Source organism: Pogoniulus pusillus, chromosome 10 (assembly GCF_015220805.1).
Source record: "Pogoniulus pusillus isolate bPogPus1 chromosome 10, bPogPus1.pri, whole genome shotgun sequence".
Lineage (NCBI taxonomy): Eukaryota > Metazoa > Chordata > Aves > Piciformes > Lybiidae > Pogoniulus > Pogoniulus pusillus.
The window spans coordinates 29,010,885-29,033,006 of record NC_087273.1 but is presented as its reverse complement, the minus strand read 5'-3'; the positions used below and the strand labels follow the sequence as shown (position 1 = coordinate 29,033,006).

The window sequence follows — 22,122 nt, the reverse complement described above, 5'->3', positions numbered from 1 at the left end:
AAAATAAGTGGTCAGGGGTGGTGAGAGTTCTGAATATCAAAATTAATAAACAATATTAAAATTTTAAAAATATAGTCTCACATTAATTAATTACCCCTTCATTACAGTCCCCTTCCCAGGATTTGCCCATTCCAGAAATACAAAATACTGAGAAGAGAATTTAAGATGCAACCAGGTGCTGAAAAGTGGATACTGAGAGCCAAACATATGCAAGTTGGTAGATTTAACCTTATAACTGAATCTGTCACCCAAGAATGAAAATACCCAAGGTGTGTCAAGATTTGCTCTATCAGAATGTAGATTTATTCACAAAATGCAAATGTTCCATTTAGAAGTTATTTTAATGAACAGCCTCATGAATTTACTGCCACGCTTTCTTTTTCTTTTCTCATTAAAAAAAATGCTGTTTTTTTGCACAAGATAGGAGAAAGCTACAGTGCACTGTTTTCCATATTGATATGCAGCAATCAATTAATGGTGAAGTAAATTATTTTACCATTTCCAGGACACGCAGTGGAAGCTGAAATGTAAGATGAATGAAATTGCTCTAAAAGGCACAGTCTGTGGTCAGGAAAGACTATCAGCTCTGAGGCTACAGGGCTCCTTCCTAAGTGATTTATATGTTTCTTATTTTATATCAAAATTATCCATCAAGAAAAAAATGTAAAGCAACTACATCAGTGCCAAACTGATTGCTGTATGTGATTTCCAAGGGGTGTTCCTTCTTCTCCTAGGTAACTTTATAGCATCATAGATTTGTTTAGGTTGGAGGAGATCTTTAATGATCACCTAGTTCCAATCCCCCTGCCATATAACAACTTCCCCCAGACCAGGCTGCTCAAAGCCCCATCCAACCTGCCCTTGTATCGACATGAAATGCTCCTTAAATATGAAGGACCCATTTTGTTGTCTGTAGAGAGGAAGGTTTAAAGCAAATAACTATGCACTAGCCACCACAGGTAATTCCCAAGAGGTACTTCACTTTCCTACCCCACATATAACAACACATACTGTTTCTTAAAGGAGCCATCGTTGCCATCTTTACTGAGGAAGGGTTACAGAATACAGACAATTTTATTGCATCAGGTCACAACATGTGACTGCTGGAAAGAAACAAAGCTCTGCAGCCCTCCCAAAATTTGCTTTTTAATATCTATGGAGCACCTTCTTCCTCAAACTCCAGATGCTGCTTAGTTACAGCTGCTGTTTAGCTGTGCAACATAGGAAGCAGCTGTCTGTGTTGATAATGACAAACCTGATGGAGATGCCTGCCTCTAGCTGAGACCTCCCAGGCATGCTGGCCAACAGGACTATAAATGCTCTGGAACAGGCCATTCTTTTGCACAGAAACAGGGCAGAAGACTCTCACTTCACCCACTTTAACTTCACTCATCTCTGCAGGTCTCCTTATGCTTTGTGCCTTAGGCTCTCTGATGTGGGTTGCTGAACCGTCCCCACAGTACTCTTTTGGTAACACAATTTCCTCAGTGTTCCTTGTCATCATTTTACTATTAATTACCAAATGTGTACGGGCAAAACATTTGGTAGCTTGTCTTTGGTAGCCACATGGGGTGGCTGCAGACCAAAGGTGTCAGACTCCACGCAGCGCAGAAGAAATCGTATTGCCCTGTTAGTAAGCACCTGCTCTGCCTGTGTTCCTTTCAGCCTGTGCCAACTTCTGTTTCATTTCTCTCTACTGCACACAGGGACCATAGGAGAAATGGGACAGGAAAATAATGTAATAACTGGTTTAATTTGATGAAACACATGTATCAGTTTCTAAAATGTATAGACATTTTTGTTCCCTTCTGGAATGACAGTTTTCAAAGGAAACTGCCTGCCATCACATGCATTAAAAATGGAATTTAACAGTGACTTTATCAAATGTACTGGAATATTAGCAGATACATTATGTGCATAAATGTAACACGTTTCACCTTCTCTATTTAATCCAAGAGCTTCTTATTTTCCATCCACCCACTCAGGCACACAGTTATTCATTAGGTACAAAAATGAAATGCACACCTTAAATATATTCAGATTATTGTAGAACTGCCTCCACCTTACTACAGGAATTGCCAAGGTAAAAATATCCATTTCTTTCTCAAAAGATAGATGGTGATAATACAGAAATGCTTCTACTTCCAAGGCGCCTATACTAATACAAGGAGTCAATTCTATTTAAAAACAAATTCACACTTGAACAGTTGCTGTACTAGATACATGCATTTCTCTCTCACACACAAAATTGTTTAAAAAGTTATGTAGTTCTAGCCAAGCATTTAGAAGTTAGGAAAGAAAAGAGCAAAGAAGAATCTTCTGTGCCTGAAGAAACCTTTTTTTTTCCCCTCTTCCTGTGTATGTGAATGTATTATGTGTATGTATTATGATATGGCCCTTAACTACAAGAAATATGTCTTTTTTTAACCTCAGGACTCCATCTTATTCAATTCAAAGAAAACCTTCTTCTCTTCAGTCTGTTCTACCTGTGCCACCTGAGCCATGAACACCTCTAACATTGCTTAATATCCTCTCTGATCTAGTTTTCTAGGCAAGTGAAGCTTGTGTTATGCTCCAATTCATTCCCTCAGACCCTACTGAGAACTCTTGAACCCACTGGGTGATTTCGACCCAGTACAATGGAAAAGTAGAGGTTTTAAAGAATAAAATCTTCAAGATAACCAGGAAAAAGTGAAAGCCCTGTCAACACCTTCACCAAAGTAAAGGCTGAAGGTGAACCCTGCTCTTCTGCCAACAGCTGGGCAGCCCAGCCTCAAGACTCCACTCCTGAGGAAACCTGCCTTCATCCATTCTCCTGCACCAGGGTCATCTGGTACTCCCATTGCCCTCAGCCTCTTGCTTTTGTCTAGCTGATCGTATTTTGGCTCTATACTTCTTACTCACCTTGCAGTCAGTTTGCTATCAAAACTTCCCTTCTGAGCTGAATGCTTGGGTTGTGGTAAAAATTCTACACATGAAGCATCTAAAGATGATTTTGGTATTAGGTGATAAAATTTCCCTTCTTACTATGCACACAAGTCATTCTTCAGTCAATGTTTCCAACAACTGCCCAGCCTCTGCAATCTTTCAGCATAGCTAAGATGGAGCTAGGTCACAGATCACAGCAATATGTCAGAAAAAATAACGTATCAGACAGAGAAAAATCAGCACACTACCTGGGAGTTCATCAGCCATCGCTATCAAATGTGGATCTCAGACAACATACTGTCATTTTGCTAAATACTGTCAATATAGATGTTTGCACACTGGCAGGAAATTGATTAAATCCCACTGTTCTTTTTATTCAAACTCTGCTTCCACCTCCTCTCATAAGATAGGTGTGGTAGGGCAAAAAAATTACCCCCAAATAAAATCACCAGACTAGCTCAGAAGGCTTGGAAGAAAATAAAGCTACATATTTACAGCAAGTCAGTATCTGAAAGCATATAATAAAATGTATATGTATAAAATATATTTACAATTATCTACAATTTAGTAATAACACAGAAATCCCCCCTGGACAAAGCCCAGAAGAGGCCAAGAGCCACCTTATTCTCCCCTCTCAGAGAGAGAACCAGAAAGGCCCCAACTGTTATCTACTCAGCCAAGGTTAGCACAGTTAGCAGAAGTCATACAGGGCAGAGGAGCGAGAGGCGAGAGCCAGAAGCAGGGGGCAGAGAGGCAAAAGGAAGGGAATTGTTTATGCAGCACACTTTATCCTAGCTAGTGAGTGGAATGATACAGACTTATCTTCTTGTTGTTCTTCTGCATCCAATACAATTCTTTATTTAAAATTGTGAATGAAGCTAGTGTTAACTCTAAAACTACCACAATAGGAGTGTAAGAGGAGATGGTAGACAGCCTCTACTGTGTTCATAAATGCCGTGCAGTACATATATGCACATGAACACATTGGGTTTGCTGAAAGTGCATTTACTGTCACTTCTCGTCAATGCAGAATGATTAAATGTGAAAACCTATGAAACTTTTCAGCTTGGCAGCACCTGTAATACATCACAGCAAATCTGCCTGTGTCCATGAACATCCAACTCATCTCCCAAGAATTACTCTTTCCCCACATTGTACAGATCCCAGTATTGTCTGATACAAAGTGATCATAATTTTTTTCTCTTTCTTGCATTTTAGAGTCTTGATTTGATGATTTGGTTTCTATACATACATACTTAGTGACAACACTGCCTCAGCAGAAAATACCTGTTGAAAGGCTGCTGCAGGACTGGGCATCAATCTAGGGAAGATCTATTACAAAAATGATAATATATGGCTACTATGTATAACAAGCAAAAATAAAGAACTTCAGTACAACCCTATGCCTTGTAACTATGCTAAGACACTTTGCTTGACAATGTCAGCACTAAAATAGGACAATGTTTTATCTTGAACAGGTCAAATATTGGTAACACTGAAATCAATGGCAAAATTTCCACTTCGATGAAAATGTGAACATCATCTGAGAAATTTACATTAAGAAATTATGAGTTTTAAACCACAATATCTGCATTCTTCATGCCTTTTGCTAATAAAATTATACAACATATTGCTAAAAATACAAACAGCTTAACATTCTGTTGCTTTTTTATAATGTCCGAAATCATAAGGATTAAAATAAAAATACTTTCCTACAATTATGTAAATCTAAGGAAAATCTAACACTTAACAATAAAGTTTTAGCTTTTCCCACAAATTTCTTTCCAAATGTTACTATCTGTTGTAGCACAGAGTCTATAACTCAGTCTTTGGAAGTTGCTTCAATAGCAGCTGGGTATACAGAATAAAACTGCTGAAGACTGCACTCTGTGGAGCAAAAAAACCCAAACAGCAAATCTAAAGACCAACTGCCAGTTTTATCTTCTAAAAAAAGAGAGTCTGACGTGATAACAGGCTGAGAACCTAAGATGTCCTGAATAGATCTGGGGTTTGAATGCAACCAGAAGGTAGAGAGCAGGCTTGTGGAAGAGAGAGGCAGAACATACCTCCCCCTGCAACTGATCATACAAAGGGAGCAAAAGGTGTCATTGTCATGCAATTCATGGACAGATCCAGGGCACTGACTAGAAAAAAAAATAGAATGGCAGCTTTAGATGTGCCACACACTTCTGCATGCCATGTGGAACATGGCAATATTTTTGTTAAGTGAAAAGCTTTGATGACTTGAATGTTACATTGGTATGGTGATCACCAGTGCTGTCTGACAGTCCTGTGTTTCAGCCAAGGGTGACAGTGAAAAGTGTATCTTTGACATCTTTTCCTCTCCTTACAGGACTGATAGCATTGCTATGTATTATTATGTGTGATTTTGGCACTGCTTCAGGGCTTGCAGGTCTGTTGGAGTGCAGTACATACCCAGAGAATTTGGACAATGGAAAAGACAGATATTTTGAGATAAGTCATACATAAAGGAACAGAGTTGAGGAAGGAGTAAGAAGAACAGAGAGAAGATAGTAGTGGCAGAGTACTCTGAAAGTGGCAATGCAAAGGCCACTAATAACAGAACACATATGTGGGGTGTGGTCTGGAAGATGGCAGACACCAGCATCCTCATCAGCAAGCACATCCTACCATTTCCTGAAAACTCCTTCCTTATCCAAAGGATACAGAGCCAAACTATGATCCCACTTAACACTCCTTTGCAGAACTACCTGTAAAGACAATGTACTTCCACAGGAAGCACAAGACACTTTATTGCTTCTCCAATTTGCACCTGCATGCAGCCTTTTTCCTTAGATTCTCCACTGGTACACAAGTTATGCTGCTGGAAACTGGTGTTGCATGAACAATGTCAATTGGTGGGACAACTCTTTGTGCTCAGTATTTGCATTCCTGACATCTAGAAGGAAAATCATGGAGGGCAGAGGGCTGAAATGAGGGAGTTCATGAAAGACTAGCTTGTTCTCCTGACATATATTTTAAGATGTTCCTGAGTCTCCTCATTGCTCAGGTGTACTTTGCTCTCATCCAGACACTGCATCACTTCTGCCCTGCTTCATGTTAGACCCCATATTGAGCTATACAACATCAAGTTTGTCCTGGTCTAAACTCCTTAAAAGTATAGGTGGATTCCCCAGGCCTAATGTTGAGGAGTGAAGGGGAGTAGTGAAGGAAAGCTGTTAAATTTTCACATGAGAAATCAAAGAGAATAACAGTGGTGATCTCCTGAGGTGTTGGATTCCCTCTCCCTCAAAATTTTTGGTTTATAGCTTGGGAAAAAGAAGGCAACTACTTCTATTGAGCCACAGCTCTGTTCAATAGCAAGAGACTGGGCAAGCTGGTAATAAGCATAGCAGTGGAGCAGTAAAACTCACAATAAACTCCTAAAATACCCACAGCTACAGTAAAAATTACACTTTAGAGGAACAACTAAGAGACCTAAGTAACTACTCGCAAAAGAAAGCCAAATAGCAGGATTTGTGCTTAGATCCTCATCTTGTCTTCTTTTGAGGCCTCAGGCTCATAGGAGCTATTTTGTACTCATCACCTCCATCCCATTCACTCTGAAATTGCTGTCCAGCTCAGAGATCAGCCTCGGAGTGAAGCAGTCAGACAGACCCAGTTATATTAGTCGAACAATGCTATCAGTGTGCAAGGTCACCAAACACAGTCACACCCCAATTAAATGGGATTTTTCCCCCAGTGTTTTACTTGTCTGCAGCTGCTACAGAAGGGAACTGTTCATAAATGATCGAAATCCATCCTGCGGACAGTATTTGTCAGTACATTTGAACCTGCTAAAATAACTCACTCTGTACCACCCAAACATTAAGCTGAACTCTTCAGGTTCTCTGATTGCCAGAGCATTTGCACACAAAGAAGATAATCTACAATCACTGTGCCCACAGAACATTAATCCAATCTACTACTCCTGAGGTAAGAAATGAAGCTATTTTAGTCACAATTCAAGACTTAATTCAAATTATAACGATGCTACTTTTTAAATAGCATGAAACATCTTTAACTAAAACTTGTCTTTTCCACAATTATGGATTTTTTTTTGTATTACAGATGACTGTTAACAGTGAGAAACCAGTATTTTAATGGCTCATTGAAACACTAAACAAAGATGCAAACATTCAGCATGATGCATAGAGGATCAGTAGCCAAGCAGTAATGGGACTTACACAGCTAATTTCCACATAGCTACTTGAACGCGTACCTTAAAGTGCTCATCAGGAAAAATCAAACTTGCAATTACATTTTAAAGTAAAATAGGCTTAGAAGCTTTTTTTTTCCATGACACAAAAACTCTAAAGCAGATTTATCTCTACAAGACTGAACTTTAGGACTTCACAGTGTTACTGTCATACTAAAAGTAAATATAGTAATACTAAAACATTATTTATAACAACAATCCCTACTGTGGAATTATTCCTCTTCAGATGGTGCATATTTGTTTAGGCACTATCTCACAGTATCACAGTATCACCAAGGTTGGAAGAGACCTCACAGATCATCAAGTCCAACCCTTTACCACAGAGCTCAAGGCTACACCATGGCACCAAGTGCCACATCCAATCCTGCCTTGAACAGCTCCAGGGACGGCAACTCCACCACCTCCCTGGGCAGCCCATTCCAGTGTCCAATGACTCTCTCAGTGAAGAACTTTCTCCTCACCTCGAACCTAAATTTCCCCTGGCACAGCTTGAGGCTGTGTCCTCTCGTTCTGGTGCTGGCCACCTGAGAGAAGAGAGCAATCTCCTTCCGGCCACAACCATCCCTCAGGTAGTTGTAGACAGCAATAAGGTCACCCCTGAGCCTCCTCTTCTCCAGGCTAACCAATCCCAGCTCCCTCAGCCTCTCCTCGTAGGGCTGTGCTCAAGGCCTCTCACCAGCCTCATTGCCCTTCTCTGGACACACTCAAGCATCTCAATGTCCCTCCTAAACTGGGGGGCCCAGAACTGAACACAGTACTCAAGGTGTGGTCTAACCAGTGCAGAGTACAGGGGCAGAATGACCTCCCTGCTCCTGCTGGCCACACCATTCCTGATGCAGGCCAGGATGCCACTGGCTCTCTTGGCCACCTGGGCACTCTGCTGGCTCATGTTCAGGCGGGTATCAATCAGCACCCCCAGATCCCTCTCTGTCTGGCTGCTCTCCAGCCACTCCGACCCCAGCCTGTATCTCTGCATGGGGTTGTTGTGGCCAAAGTGCAGCACCCTGCACTTGGAGCTATTGAACGCCATCCCCTTGGACTCTGCCCATCTGTCCAGGCGGTCAAGGTCCTGCTGCAGAGCCCTTCTGCCCTCCAACCCAGCCACATCTGCCCCCAGCTTAGTGTCATCTGCAAACTTGCTGATGACTGACTCCATGCCCTCATCCAGATCCTCTGTGAAGATGTTAAAGAGGATGGGGCCCAGCACTGATCCCTGAGGGACACCATTAGTGACAGCCGCCAGCTGGATGTGGCGCCATTCACCACCATTCTCTGGGCTCGGTCCTCCAGCCAGTTCTCTACCCTACTATTACAGAACTTGAGCACTTCATACTTTTAGTGCATACGTGACACTGCTTGTGAGGTAGTGAAAAGGTCTACCTGATGTGACAACAGAGCTGACACTCTTCAGCTTTGCCTCTCTGACAATAAAGCATAAATTATCTTTATCAAGAAGTGCAGTAAAACCCTCTAGCAGTAAAGAGAGAAACAACTTTGAAACGTGGACCTAAGCCATTTGTCTCATACCATCATTCCCCCATACGGCTTAGATATATCTATGACCTAGCAGGAAGCAGGATACAGTTAAGGAGTCAACGTCAAGTGACTACCTTGTCATTTTGTGTCTTTCATAGAAAAGGGTCTGACTTCTGCCATAAGCAAACTTTTCAAGATAATACCAGAAAGCATCACTGTAAAGATCCAGGTCATGAGGGGTTCCATAGATACAAAGAAATTGTAACATGGAAAGAAGCAAAGCAGAACAAGAGCATAGAAGGTTCTGATTTGAAAAGCTGTATTTCATGACTTACTAAGATAATGTTTCAATGACATTTAAAATTGCATACTGCTTGCCACATATTAGCAATGGCAGATAGTTTCTAGCCCTAGATGCAGTTATTTCTCCTCTTCATTTCTTACTCACCCTGGCTTCTCCTAGCAAGAATCAGTTTCTTGTGAGTGAAAATATGCCCTTATACAATTTCCTTATTTGTTATATGGCCTTCAATACTTTTTGGTACAACTGTATGGGCACTTCCTAAGCCAAGTAGATGACCATTATGTGGACCTTTACCACTCAAAGCAAGACTTTAGGGTGATAATGGAGACTTGCATGAAAAATTCTCAAATATAGTTTAAAATGAAAAAAAAAAGAGAGTGACACATCTCAAATGATGAGTGTGGCCAGTAGGACGAGGGAGGTTATTCTTCCCCTGTACTCATCACTGGTCAGGCCACACCTTGAATCCTGTGTCCAGTTCTGGGCTCCTCAATTCAAGAGAGATGTTGAGTGCTGGAACGTGTCCAGAGAAGGGCAACAAAGCTGGTGAAAGGCCTGGAACACAAACCCTATGAGGAGAGGCTGAGGGAGCTGGGGTTATTTAGCCTGGAGAAGAGGAGGCTCAGGGGTGATTTAATTGCTGTCTACAACTACCTGAAGGGAGGTTGTAGCCAGGTGGGGGTTGGTCTCTTCTCCCAGACAGCCAGCAATAGAACAAGGGGACACAGTCTCAAGTTGTGCCAGGGGAAGTATAGGCTGGATGTTAGGAGGAAGTTCTTCACAGAAAAAGTGATTTGCCATTGGAATGGGCTGCCCAGGGAGGTGGTGGGAGAATGCTGGGAGACCATCGAGGAGGAACTAGCCTGATTCTTGACCTAACCTCACCATGCACTTGTGGCTACTCTAGGAGACAATCCAGAGCTAGACAGCATATAAGGCCTTTGAATCAGCAGTAAGTCCTTACACAGACAGGCAAATTCCTGGTTAATGTGATACATGCCTTGGAATCTGATATGGATATTAATCTAGAATCAGTCTGATAAACTTTTTCTCTCCAGAAAAACAATATCCAAGAAGCAGTCCATAATAGAAACAAATCAGGCTACCAATCATTATGTCTGTCTGCACTACCCTTCAGCACAAGGAAGTTTTCTGGCAAAGCTAAACAATGTCTTTCTGGTTATTCCATAAGGTAGGTGAAGGCAAAACCAACTCTTGCAAGGCTGAATGGTTTTACAAAAGGAATGCTTAATGTTAGTATGGTGATTTGTGATTTCCTGGTTTTTCCTCTGAATACTGTTTGTGTTTTCTTGTTTCAGGAAGCATTGGAACCTGGAACAGAGTGAAACATAATACTAATGGAATTTAATTTCATTTAATTTAATGGAAATTTTACCACTGACTTGAGTGGCACTAAGATTTGATACAGAATTTCTAATGCCTCATATAAAAATGAAAAGATGGACCATCTTCTTTTGGTTGGTAAAACTATCTTGTCTGGAAACTCTTTCAGACTAACTTCTAGAGATTTAGCTTTAGGTGATGCCAGTGTAATTTGGTCCAACAATAAAAGCTAGTCACACTAAAAGCTTTTTAACTGAATTAGCTCAGCCTTCTTCTGAAGTAAAGAAAACCTGTTTAGGTGATCTTAAAAATGAAACTATCTGATACACCATTGCTACATGACATACTGAAAACTGATCAGAAGTTCTGAGCAGAATAAATCCTCTTTTGCTTCAGTGGGAGCAAAAAAGATGTTGAGGGGAAAAAAACCCTAAAAACATGGATCTTGATGAAATTTCAGTCATGGAGGGGAAGTTCTCAGATCACAACCCCAGCAACACTTGTTTTAATGTTTTATGTCATTTGGTTATGCCAGCAGTGGACAGCTAAAACTTCCCAATCAAAGTGTTTCAGGTGCACATTCCTTGAATGCCACCAACAAGATCTCCCTCCAGCTAGCGATGCCTGGCCTGTTTCACCCAGGTCCTCTCAGCAGGGCAATCCTATTGTAGACCAGGTGTTGTAGGTGGTTTCTGCACTTAGCACTTTCTCTGTACAGGCCTTTCTGTGCCACTGTTGCAGGGGCAGATTGACAGCAGCTACCACTCCTACATCGAGGTAGAAAAGACGCAAACAACCTAGGCAAGTAGTGAGAAAGTGTTCCTCTCAAAATAAAATCTGCTTTGCCCTAATTGCTTTGTCTCCTACTTCTACACCCTATTCAGTGTTACTGCTACTGTGAATATGTTACTGTAGAATAAACTTTTTCTGTTTCATTACCACTTCAGAGACTTACTTTCTGCATTACTATACAAATGATCCTCAAATATGAGCTGGTTTTGCAGTAAATTACACTAAAAGGGAATTAGATTAGAATTTCACCAACCACAAAAAACTGCAGCATCTTTTTTGCCAATAGTAGCAAAGAGGTTCTACCCAAACCAAGTGACAGTATTTTACGTACATCAGGAAGACAGTTTCAGAAAATGATGCCACATATTCCACAAAACATCTCTCAGTTAAGAGCTACTGAGAGTACTGGAAGAGTTTGATTTTTTTCAGGAATGTATGTTAGAAGGGAATTTCATTTTGAACAACCTTGGGCTCCTGAAAGACTGGGAGAGAGAGCACTGTTGACTGTAACACAGTGATGTGTGTTTTCCATGACACAATGGGAATTTCATTATTGCTTCTTGCCAGCACGAGCCTTTTGACAATGAAATCAGGGTATTTGCAATAATAATGCACTGGAAAAAGCAACAGAATTTTGAAATGCTCTACTGGAAAAAGGTATTTTTAGGAACATAGTATAAGTATCCAAGAAGTTCTGTTTATGGAGTAACATAACTGTTCCCAGTGACAGTTATCTGAGGGTTTACGTATCAGATATGTATAAGATTGATGAGAATAATGCTGAGCACATTAAATAAATCACATATCTGAATGCAGATTCTGAATCCATGTATCTGAAAACTATGAATGATCTCATATGGAAAGCTCCTGAGAGCTTTTCTTTAGTCAGATGTAAACCAGTTCTCTGTCTTTCTAGGACTCTGTGATTTTCTTCTACGGTACATATTTGCGATACACTAACAAAGGATGTGGAAGTTTCTCTGATAACTGTGCAGGAATACACATGCTCATCAGATCTATAAGAGACCACTCAAACTGATCATGGACATGTTATACAAGTATGAGTTTATCTGTAATTTGGCACTTTCAATTCCATCTACACTTTTTTTTTTCTGAGTTATCTTTTGTCATCAGAGGTAGTATTTTCCCAGACCTGAAGATGGAACTCTTGCTCCTTTGATGATCTTTACATGAGTGACAGCATTTTACATTGTCATTTTTCACTTGAAGAAATTTGGCCTTCTCTGAAGTCACTGCTAAGTAGTTCAGGAGATGACAGTCACAACGGTAGCAGAACTGGACAGTTAGGTATGAACATTGTGTTCATCACAAAATGTACCAGGAGCTCTTCAGATGTCGCTGTTAGAACTCACAAAAAAATCTTTCTTTTGGGAATGTCCTTGGGGTTCTATTCCTTTTTTTGTTGCTGCATAAGTAAATTCTCAGTCTTCTCCTGGAATCACTAAATCTAAGGTAAGGGAAGACTGAGATTAATTCTCAATTACATCTCATATTGAGATACCTTCATATCAGACCGCACAGAACATGTGCCAATGTACATCAAAACTGCAGCTGTGTGTGCTTGAGCTATTGTACCATCTTTGAAAAAAATACCTTTTTTCTTAAAAGTGTATTTGTTCAGAACAGACACATACAGAATTGAATCCTATAGCAAATGAAGATACACTGTATTCCTAGTTCCTTTTAATTTTGCTTTTACACATTTTCTGAAAGTGAAGCATCTCTAAACCTAGACAAGCATTGGTAGGCTTATGACAGAGGTACCTCTTCATCTGCACTGGATTGCACTTTGAAAATATTTCACATCAATACACATTTTCCACACTTTCCACAACTTTCTTCTGGACTCTTTCCAATATCTAACATCCCTTTGAATGTAAATGCTCAAACCAAATGCATTATTTCAATAGTGTTTTCATCAGTTCCATTAACAGTGGTAACATCAATTCCAGTTGTATTTGATGGTCCTCTGGTTTTGCTTCATAGTATTAGTCAGCAAAAGCTTTGTTCTGGGAGCTCACATTAAGCTAACCTAAAAACTTAAACTGGTACTCCAATGAATGTTTTCTGTGAATATCTGTATTCTCCTACATATCTAATCCTCTCTCTGATCATTATTCAAAATGTCTCATTTTATGTCAGAAAAAATTTTGGGTTGGCCTCGTGATATTCTTTTATGATACGGTGACAGCCACAGTAGACTACAGCCATGACTGATAGACTATCTAGAAAAACAAATTCAATAAGCTAAGAATGAAAGCTGACATCATTATTGATGCACAATTGATCTAAAATATCTTTAAAAAGCTGCCACACAGAAGGCCTGAAGATCCACAAACTTGACACTGCTGTAGTGATTTTCACACATGTTTAGGGTAAGCTTTATAGTACTCTGGAATTCCCCCCAGCACTCCATTGCCATTCCAATAGCTGCATTGTGAGCAGCAGAACTAATGAAGACACTGGATCCTTTGGGTTTGAATCTTGTTGCCCTTAAAAAAAACCACCTCAATTACAAATACTAAAATTTCTTTTCTATTTGCCCACAAAAATCCTATCTCAAAATCTGGAACTATGTATATGCAAAGTGCATGGTTAATATACACATGCTGATTGCCTGATTGATTGATGCCCACAAGAATATGCCTGTTTGCTTGATCTTCCTTTGCTCAAGAAACAGATTTATTTCCTCAATGACATATCAATTTCCACAAAACTTACAGGACTTGAAACAGCTCTCTCCAAACTAGATTGGCACCTGCCAAAAGGACAGAGATGACAGTCAGATGAACAAGTAACATGTAAGTTGTTCAGAACATCAAAATCAACTTATATTTGTCTTTGATACACTGGAAACTTTAAGTCTATTCTACTAATGCTGTTGAGTTCTGTTAAAAATATTCTAACAGTTGTGTACCAAAGATGCTCTGCAGATACTGTCAGTCAGATATTTTTTCACTTCTACTGAGGGGTGATAAAACGATCAGAAGTGATACCAGGCTGCTCTTACAAGTTTTGCTCTACCTGTTCTACAGCTGCTGGCACACCAGCCAGAAGCAAATGCTCTGTTAGGCGAAGACTGAGGTGTTGGGACAGGATCCAACCATCGGTGTCAGACACAAACTCGTTACGCTTCATTTCAAAACAAAGTATTTGGTAGATGCTTATTTTCTGGTTGCTGTTAGAAACAGTGAAGGCTAGCAAAGGGAGAAAGCAGCCTCAACGGGATGGCTTGGCTGGCATTTGTCTCCCACAAACATCTTTATTGATGAACCGGACGAGGGGATTGAGTCCAGCATCAGTAAGTTTGCAGATGACACCAAGGTAGGAGCAGGTGTTGATCTGATGGAAGGTAGGAGAGCCCTGCAGAGGGACCTGGACAGGATAGATAGGTGGGCAGAGGCCAACAGGATGACATTTAACAAGGCCAAGTGCAGGGTTCTGCACTGTGGCCACAACAACCCCAAGCAGCGCTACAGGCTGGGGACTGAGTGGCTAGAAAGCAGCCAGGAAGAAAGGGACCTGAGGGTGCTGATAGATAGTAGGCTGAAGATGAGCCAGCAGTGTGCCCAGGTGGCCAAGAGAGCCAATGGCATCCTGGCCTGTATCAGGAACAGTGTGGCCAGTAGGACAAGGGAGGTTATTCTTTCCCTGTACTCAGCAATGGTCAGGCCACACCTTGAGTCCTGTGTCCAGTTCTAGGCTCCTCAATTCAAGAGAGATGTTGAGGCGCTGGAAGGTGTCCAGAGAAGGGCAACAAAGCTGGTGAGGGGCCTGGAACACAAACCCTATGAGGACAGGCTGGGGGAGCTGGGGTTGTTTAGCCTGGAGAAGAGGAGGTTCAGGGGTGATCTTATTACTGTCTACAACTACCTGAAGGGACATTGTAGCCAGGTGGGGGTTGGCCTCCTCTCTCAGGCAACCAGCAATAGAACAAGGGGACACAGTCTCAAGTTGTGCCAGGGAAAGTATAGGCTGGATGTTAGGAGGAAGTTCTTGCCAGAGAGAGTGATTGGCATTGGAATGGGCTGCCCAGGGAGATGGTGGAGGCACCGTCCCTGGAGGTGTTCAAGAAGAGACTGGATGAGGCACATGGTGCCATGGTCTAGTTGACTGGATAGGACTGGGTGCTAGGTTGGAGTGGATGATCTTGGAGGTCTCTTCCAACTTGGTTGATTCTATGATTCTATGTTCTGGATCTCCAGGGTCATAGAATCGTTTGGGGTTGCAAGGGACCTTTAAAGGTCATCTAGTCAAACCCTCCCCCCTGCAGTAAACAGGGGGGACATCTTCAACTACATCAGGTTGCTCAATCCTGTCCAATACGACTTCGAATGTTGCCAGGGATGGTGCTTATAACACTGCTCTGGGCAGCCTGTTCCTGCGATCACCACTCTCGGTGTAAAACATTTCTTCCTTCTATCTTGCCTAAATCTTCCCTCTTTTAGTTTAAAACCATCACTTCTTGTCCTGTCACAACAGGCCCTGCTAATAAGCTTGTCCCCAACTTTGTATAGGCCCTCTTTTAAGTACTGAAAGTCTGCTATAAGGTCACTCCAGAACCTCCTCACTTGCAGGCTGCACAATCCCGACTCCGCCTGTCTTTACAGCAGAGGGACTCCAGCCCCCTGATCCTTTTTGTGGCCCTCCCGTGGACCCCTGCCCTCAGGTCCATGTCCTTCCTGTATTGAGGGCATCGGACTTGGACGCAGGACTTCAGGGTGAGGTCTCACCAGGGCAAAGTGGCAGAAATCACCTTTCTCAATCACCTTTCTCTTCTTTTGATGCAGCCCCTGACAGGAACCTTTGGCTGCCTCGCAGGAGAAGAAATGTCACTTTTCTGTCCCGATGAGCCCTTATCCCAGACACCTGGGACTTTGTCCCTGGACGCAGCAGCTCCGTCTCCTCCTCCCCGGTCCCTTTCCGCCCAGCAAGGTTCGCAGCATGAGTTACGCAGGGAAATAAACATGAGAGAAATCGCCCCGAGCACGGCGGAGCGGTGCGTGTGTGTGTGTGTGTGTGGCGGGCGGGGGCTGGGCCTTCCCGCCGAGGGGGAGCCCTACACTCCGGCTCTCGCCCAGCGTCCCGGTGCCGCGATCGTCGTTTCGGCCACAGCCACCACATGGTGAGGGGCCGCGGGCAGGGGACATTGTGCGTGCGGCCAGAGGCGGCGGGAGCAGCGGGGCGCGGAGTGAGGGAGAGAAGGAGGGGACAACGGTTGCGCTGGCGCCGCGATGGCAGGGCGAGCTGCGGGGCCGGGGCGGCTGCTGGGCCGGCAACGAGGGCGGCCTCCCCGTCTTCGCTTTCGCTTTCCGTGCCAGACAAGCCAGAGGAGGCCTGGCGGACCTCTGGCGTGCCCTGGGGTGGCTTCCTGAGGACGTGGCCGGCCGGTAGGAGCTCCAGCGTGACCTGTGGCGGAGAGCGCCGCGTTCCCCCCCACTTCCAGTCCCCAGTTGCTGTCCCTCATCGTGGGCCGAGGCGGGCGGCAGAACTGCGGGCGGCGCACCGCGGCCTTGTGAGTTGGGCCTTGCTGCTGCTGGCATGCTGACGCCCCTCGGCCGCCCCGCTCGGTGCTCCGGCGCTGGCTGGCACGGCGGGTGGAAGGCTCATTCCGCGCCGCCGCCCTTGCACGAGTGAGGGTAGTTTGCCTCCCAGCAGCCGGCAGGTGCCCGGGGGTCGGTCAGCGCGGGGCGGTGGGTGGGGGTGTTCCAGCCGTGTGGGTGACCCTAGAGCAGCTGGACAGGAAGGCCTTGGCGGAGGTGTAGGTCAGGTTGTGGTGTTCTGAGGAGGCAGACGCTGAGCTGAACCAAATTTTGTGCCGGTTTGAATTATTTATGTATTTCTTTATTAGTTTTAAAGGACTAAAAGCACCGTGTAACATACTGTTTACTGTGGCGCTCCCCCGGTTTTTAAAAGCCTAAGTTAGGGAAAATAAACTACTGCAAGTCCATTTGATGTCTTGACACTGAGCTTTAAAGTTATTCTTACGTTCTTCCTCTGGGCATGCCTTAGTTCTCGGGGGTGAGGTACAGGAAGGGCAGGCCTCTAATACCTGCTGCTGGGATGAGACCACGGGTATAGTTCAGTAATAGAGAAAAAACAAGTGTTAGGTCTGTGATTGCAGGTTGAACTGCATTGCAGCCACCTATTACAGGTGTCACTCAGCTGCAGACTTGCTCCACTGGTTCAGCTTTGTTCAAAAAAAAAGTTGATGTGTAAGTCACTAGGTGTTTTCTATCCTGCATGTGACTTAAACATGTGAAAAACCACAAAATGCATGTGTCATCTGCTCTGATTTCTCAAAATGAAGACATGCGACCCTTGCCTTGTCTGGATCAAGTTTTGCTGGATGATCCAGAAGTGCACAGATCTGCTGGGAACCGTAGCCTGTTGCGTACAGCTGCTAATTCTGGTTGTTTTGTGGCTTCTGTCCCACTGTGTAGTTTATTGTCACATTGCAAACTTGCTGGGGATGGTAAAAATGCCTCATTTCAGCCTCACAAAGTTATTTGCCCTTGGTTCCTTTTAAAGCCAAAGGAGAAAGATGTGATCGGGATCAAAAGTGCAATTTGGTTGTAGTCTGACACAGGAGCATGTTCCTGGTTATCTATAGACCTCAATCAAGTGAACAGTAAAGAAAGTATGCCACTGAAAATGTGGGACCAGTTCTGCTTTAAAAAGTGTTTTAGGTCACCCTACAGAGAAAGTTGTTGTAAAACTGTTCTGATATTTATATTGTTTTTATTTACAATGGGAAAAAGAAAAGGCTTTTTGGCCTTGCAACCCCTAAAGGCAGGATTGGATGTGGCACTTGGTGCCATGGTCTAGCCTTGAGCTCTGTGGTAAAGGGTTGGACTTGATGATCTATGAGGTCTCTTCCAACCTTGGTGATACTGTGATACTGTAAAACCAAGACATCTATGCTGGAATAACTTTTTCAAGTAGGAGTGGTTGTCTGAAGTATCATAAGTGAATTAAAATCAAATAGGCATAATTGCATTTCCCTAAGCAAGAAGAACTCTTCAGGTTTATTCAGCGTTTTTCCTACTGCATTGCAGTGGAGAGCATTGGGCAGTTTATCAGAAGTTTGTGAGTGTTAATTTGATATGTATTAGCAGCATTTGCTGAAATTTATAGTAACAAAACACAAGTATGTTACCATACATACAAAAAAATTCACTTCTGAGTAGCTTGCATCTGTGTGACTGTGCTTTCTATGCACCACCAGATAATAAGTGGGGATTTCATGTTGGTTTCAGAATTAGAGTTATTTGAATTGAACAATGAAAGAAGGTGGTGTATGCTGGGTGAACCTTCAAAATATGACAGAGGAAGTGGTTTTACGTACCTGTTCTTTTGGTAAGGCAAAGATCAAGGAAGTGAAACTCCTCAGGTTCTTATGCTCTGTTGCTTACTAACAAGAGCATGTGGATTCGTTCTTCATGGTAGACATGCTTAAGTAATTTTAAGGACACGGAGTAAACTGGATAAGGAGTTTGTAGCTATCTTGGGTAGTAAAAATCATGGATGGTTTTCATATTCAATGCAGATACCAAGGTGTGATGGTTTGGGGGTTACCCCGCCCCCCCACACTTTTGTATTTGCCCCAGCTAACTCAGACGGACCCTGGGAATATAGATGAAGCAATTTATTTACAGCTAGCAGAATTTACAAGCAGCTATTTACAATATATACAGTTATATACAATTATATACAGAAATATACAAAGGATAAACAATACAAAAGCACAACTCCCCTCCCAGAAACCTGAGTCCCCAGGAGGGGCTCTCAAACCACCCCAACACCTCCCCCCGGCCCTCTCAACCTTACCCCAGTTCTCAGGAAGAAGAGAGGTGCAGCCAAGAGGTTAGGGAGCAAGGTTAGTGGGAGCAGGGTTAATGAGATGTGACTAGGTCTTAGGCAAAAGCAAGAGTGAGAAACAAAATGGAGAAAGTTTACTTCTTCTTCCCAGAGCTCTCAGCGAGACTGTGAGAGAAGTTGACATCAATTGTTTTCATTTCACTGCCCGTTATCTAGTTCTTTTACCAAAACATTCCAGCTTGCTTCAAACTAGCACACAAGGCAATGATATTCTTTCATGCTAATTTTGCTTCACACATTTCAGTTTGGGGCCACTCTTCAGAAAATGTCAATATTAAGAAAGGAGATGTATGTGTAATTTTTGTCATCACCTAGTAATTTGGCAGTGCCATGTGCAGTATGCTTTAGATGTGTCTGCTCTTTCACTAACACAGTTGACTGAAAACTGTTTTGCTTCTGTGTCTTGATCACAACTGGATAAGTGTTATTTTTGTCACTGAACTATAATTGAATCCTGGTGCATGAGTTTTACTTAGTGTTTTACTTAGTATTTTACTTAGACGATAACTTCTAACAGGTTCATGGCATCAACATTCTGTAATTTCTTTGTTTATTTGAATATCTTGCACAGTGAATGTAATAAAGGACAGTTAATTACAAGTGGTTTTATCTGACTGTTTTAATTACCAGTGTAATGATATGGTAATCTTGAGCTTTTTTTCTCAGACCTAAATTTATTTTAGAGGGGAGATCTTACTGCTCTGTGTGGAAAGTATAAAGCAAGACTTTTTAAAGATACATGACAATGGGATGAAAGGCAATGGATACAAGGTGATTGAGCTACAAGAAAGGTCATTTTGGTTTTGGTTTGTTTGGTTTTAACTTGGAGAATGGTCAGACACTGAAGGAGGTGTCTAGTCAATATGTAGAGAGCTCATTAATGGAGGTGTTAGGACTTGATTGGACAAGGGCCTGTGCAATTACATCAAATTCTACTTGTGCTAGATGGTGTATGAAAATCTCTCCCAACCTAAACTGCCCTGTTACTCTGTGATGACTCGAATACCAGGTATTACAGCTTTCAAAATGGATTGTTAGGAAAACACAAACCCAATAAAGTACATGAGAAACCTTAGACTTCCTTGAAATTGCATCTGGAACAAACATGGTCATAACAAAACTTGCAGACACTGTCAGGAAAGGTAGTGTACTGTCTGGGAATTTTAAAGAAGAAAATTACTATCCAGAGCCTTGCATGCAGTTAAATCTTTGATTTTAAAACTTTTGCTTATTCAGTTTACCTACTCAAGGCATATGGCTATTTTCTATATTAACTTTGCCTTTCATGAGCAGAGTTATAAGTCATCTAAAGTGTCAGTTTTGACTTAACCAATCTCTAGATGTCATTAAAAGCTAAGAACACAATTGCAATGGATTTAGCTTAGTCTCTGCTGTATTTGTTCTAAGATAGAATGGGCTGTGGGTTTCTGTGAATTCATCTTGTGTGGTAAGTTTGAAGAATTTGTATCATCGCTTCAAGATAATTCAGTATTAAAAGCATGAGAAGGCTACAAAATATCTGTAAGGAATCAGTTTTTGATTAATTCCAGCTCATAAACTCGTGGATCAGTGTATAAGCTGTCAGGAAATAAAAATCTTTGTTCAAATAGGAGGTACTGGAGTTTGGAGTGTGATTCTTCTTATCTTTTGCTCATTGCAAAAAAAGAAAAATCAGAATAGACTGAAGATGCAGTTCAGTTCTGAGGTGTGGGTAGTGCTTTCAAAAGTATTAAGACTGTAGTGACCAAGGTGTAATAAATAGAAGAATCCATGTATATTCTGTCATCTTGAATTTAAGCTACTGCTTTTGGAATGATGAAAATGCTGAATCAACAACAACAAAAAAAAGTTCTCTGTATGTTTTGAAACATGCAGGCCACTCACTGCATGTTCACTTGAAGATTTGGGCAAAAAATTACTACTAATAAATGCCTTTGGTTAGAAAGGAATTTGTAAGACTGCTTGGTAGTGTTCTTGATAGGTTGAAGTCAGGATGACTTAGCAATGGCTACAAAGTAGCAATGGTTGCAAAGTCAGTTGGTTAAATAATTTCTTTCTGAGGTTCTGAAAAAGGAAAATGTGTTTTAGTGAAACCTTAGAGATTGACTTTCCTTTTCTTGGTCTACTGTCAGTAAATACTCAGTTTTCCACAGTGTTCGGTTTCTTTGTTGGGTGCAACAGATAAAGTAGAATCTCGTCCCTGGGGGTCTTCAAGAAAAGACTGGATGAGGCACTTAGTGCCATGGTCTACTTGATTGGTTAGGGCTGGGTGATGGGTTGGACTGGATGATCTTGGAGGTCTCTTCCAACCTGGTTGATTCTATGATTCTATGATTCCTGTTAGTATTTTGTTCTTCACAGAAGCACAACATTATTTTATTAGCAGTTGTATTGGAAAAAAATGAGTAATCAGGGACATTTTTCTTCTAGAAGAGTGCTCCTCAGGAGCACTTTCAGCTTTTGCACCAACTTGGTGGAAGAGGCTTACCAAGTATCTCCTTTGAAAGTGAGGGAAATCTGTACATATCCCCCCTGCAGCATACAATTGAGGGCTGTGACTGAGATTTGAGTGGATTGGTTGAAGACCCAGTACTGTCAGTTCATGTCTGCCTTCAGGTTCCCTGTGCCTGAAGGAATCACAAGTCTCAGAAAAACCTCGACACTCTTCCTCTGCACTTTCACACTATAGTTAGATGTGAAAAGAATAATATCTAATGCCAATGTGAATAATCTCTTCGGGTGTGTGAAAACTAGGAAGTTTTTGTAACCTGTTGCATTTTCCTGTGCTTTGCTTGTATCAGGATTATGCTAATTTATGTAAATTACATTGGTTACTAGAAGAGGAAAATCAGGAAAGTCTTCTGATGCAATTGCTGTCTAGTACAGGTACTTTAATCAAGTTGGTATGAGTCTTTTTGCTGACCTTTGTAACTAAACTTTTTATATATGTCTTCAATTCAACTTTAAAATAGGAGTATCCAGGAAAAAAAATCTTGTTTAAATAACCTCTGTTTATACACTGTTAAAACTCAAATTATCTCTCAGTATTTTTTTCTTTCCCCTTGTGTGCTTCCAGCATCATGGAATTCCTTTTTACTGCTCAGATGCTCTGTAGATAATGCTGTTATATACAGTT

The 22,122-nt window shown here is 42.0% G+C and overlaps 1 protein-coding gene across 4 annotated transcripts in view; it reads left to right on the top strand.

Annotated features, from left to right (window-relative positions):
* Positions 1 to 16,032: 16,032 nt before the first annotated feature.
* The window catches only part of STX17 (syntaxin 17), a 38,154-nt gene continuing 32,064 nt past the window's right edge, over positions 16,033 to 22,122 (top strand). The window contains exon 1 of one of the 4 annotated variants that reach the window (XM_064150089.1): positions 16,033 to 16,104. The gene's annotated coding sequence lies outside the window, so the exon portion shown is untranslated. The other 3 variants (XM_064150087.1, XM_064150088.1, XM_064150090.1) reach the window with 3 other exon arrangements.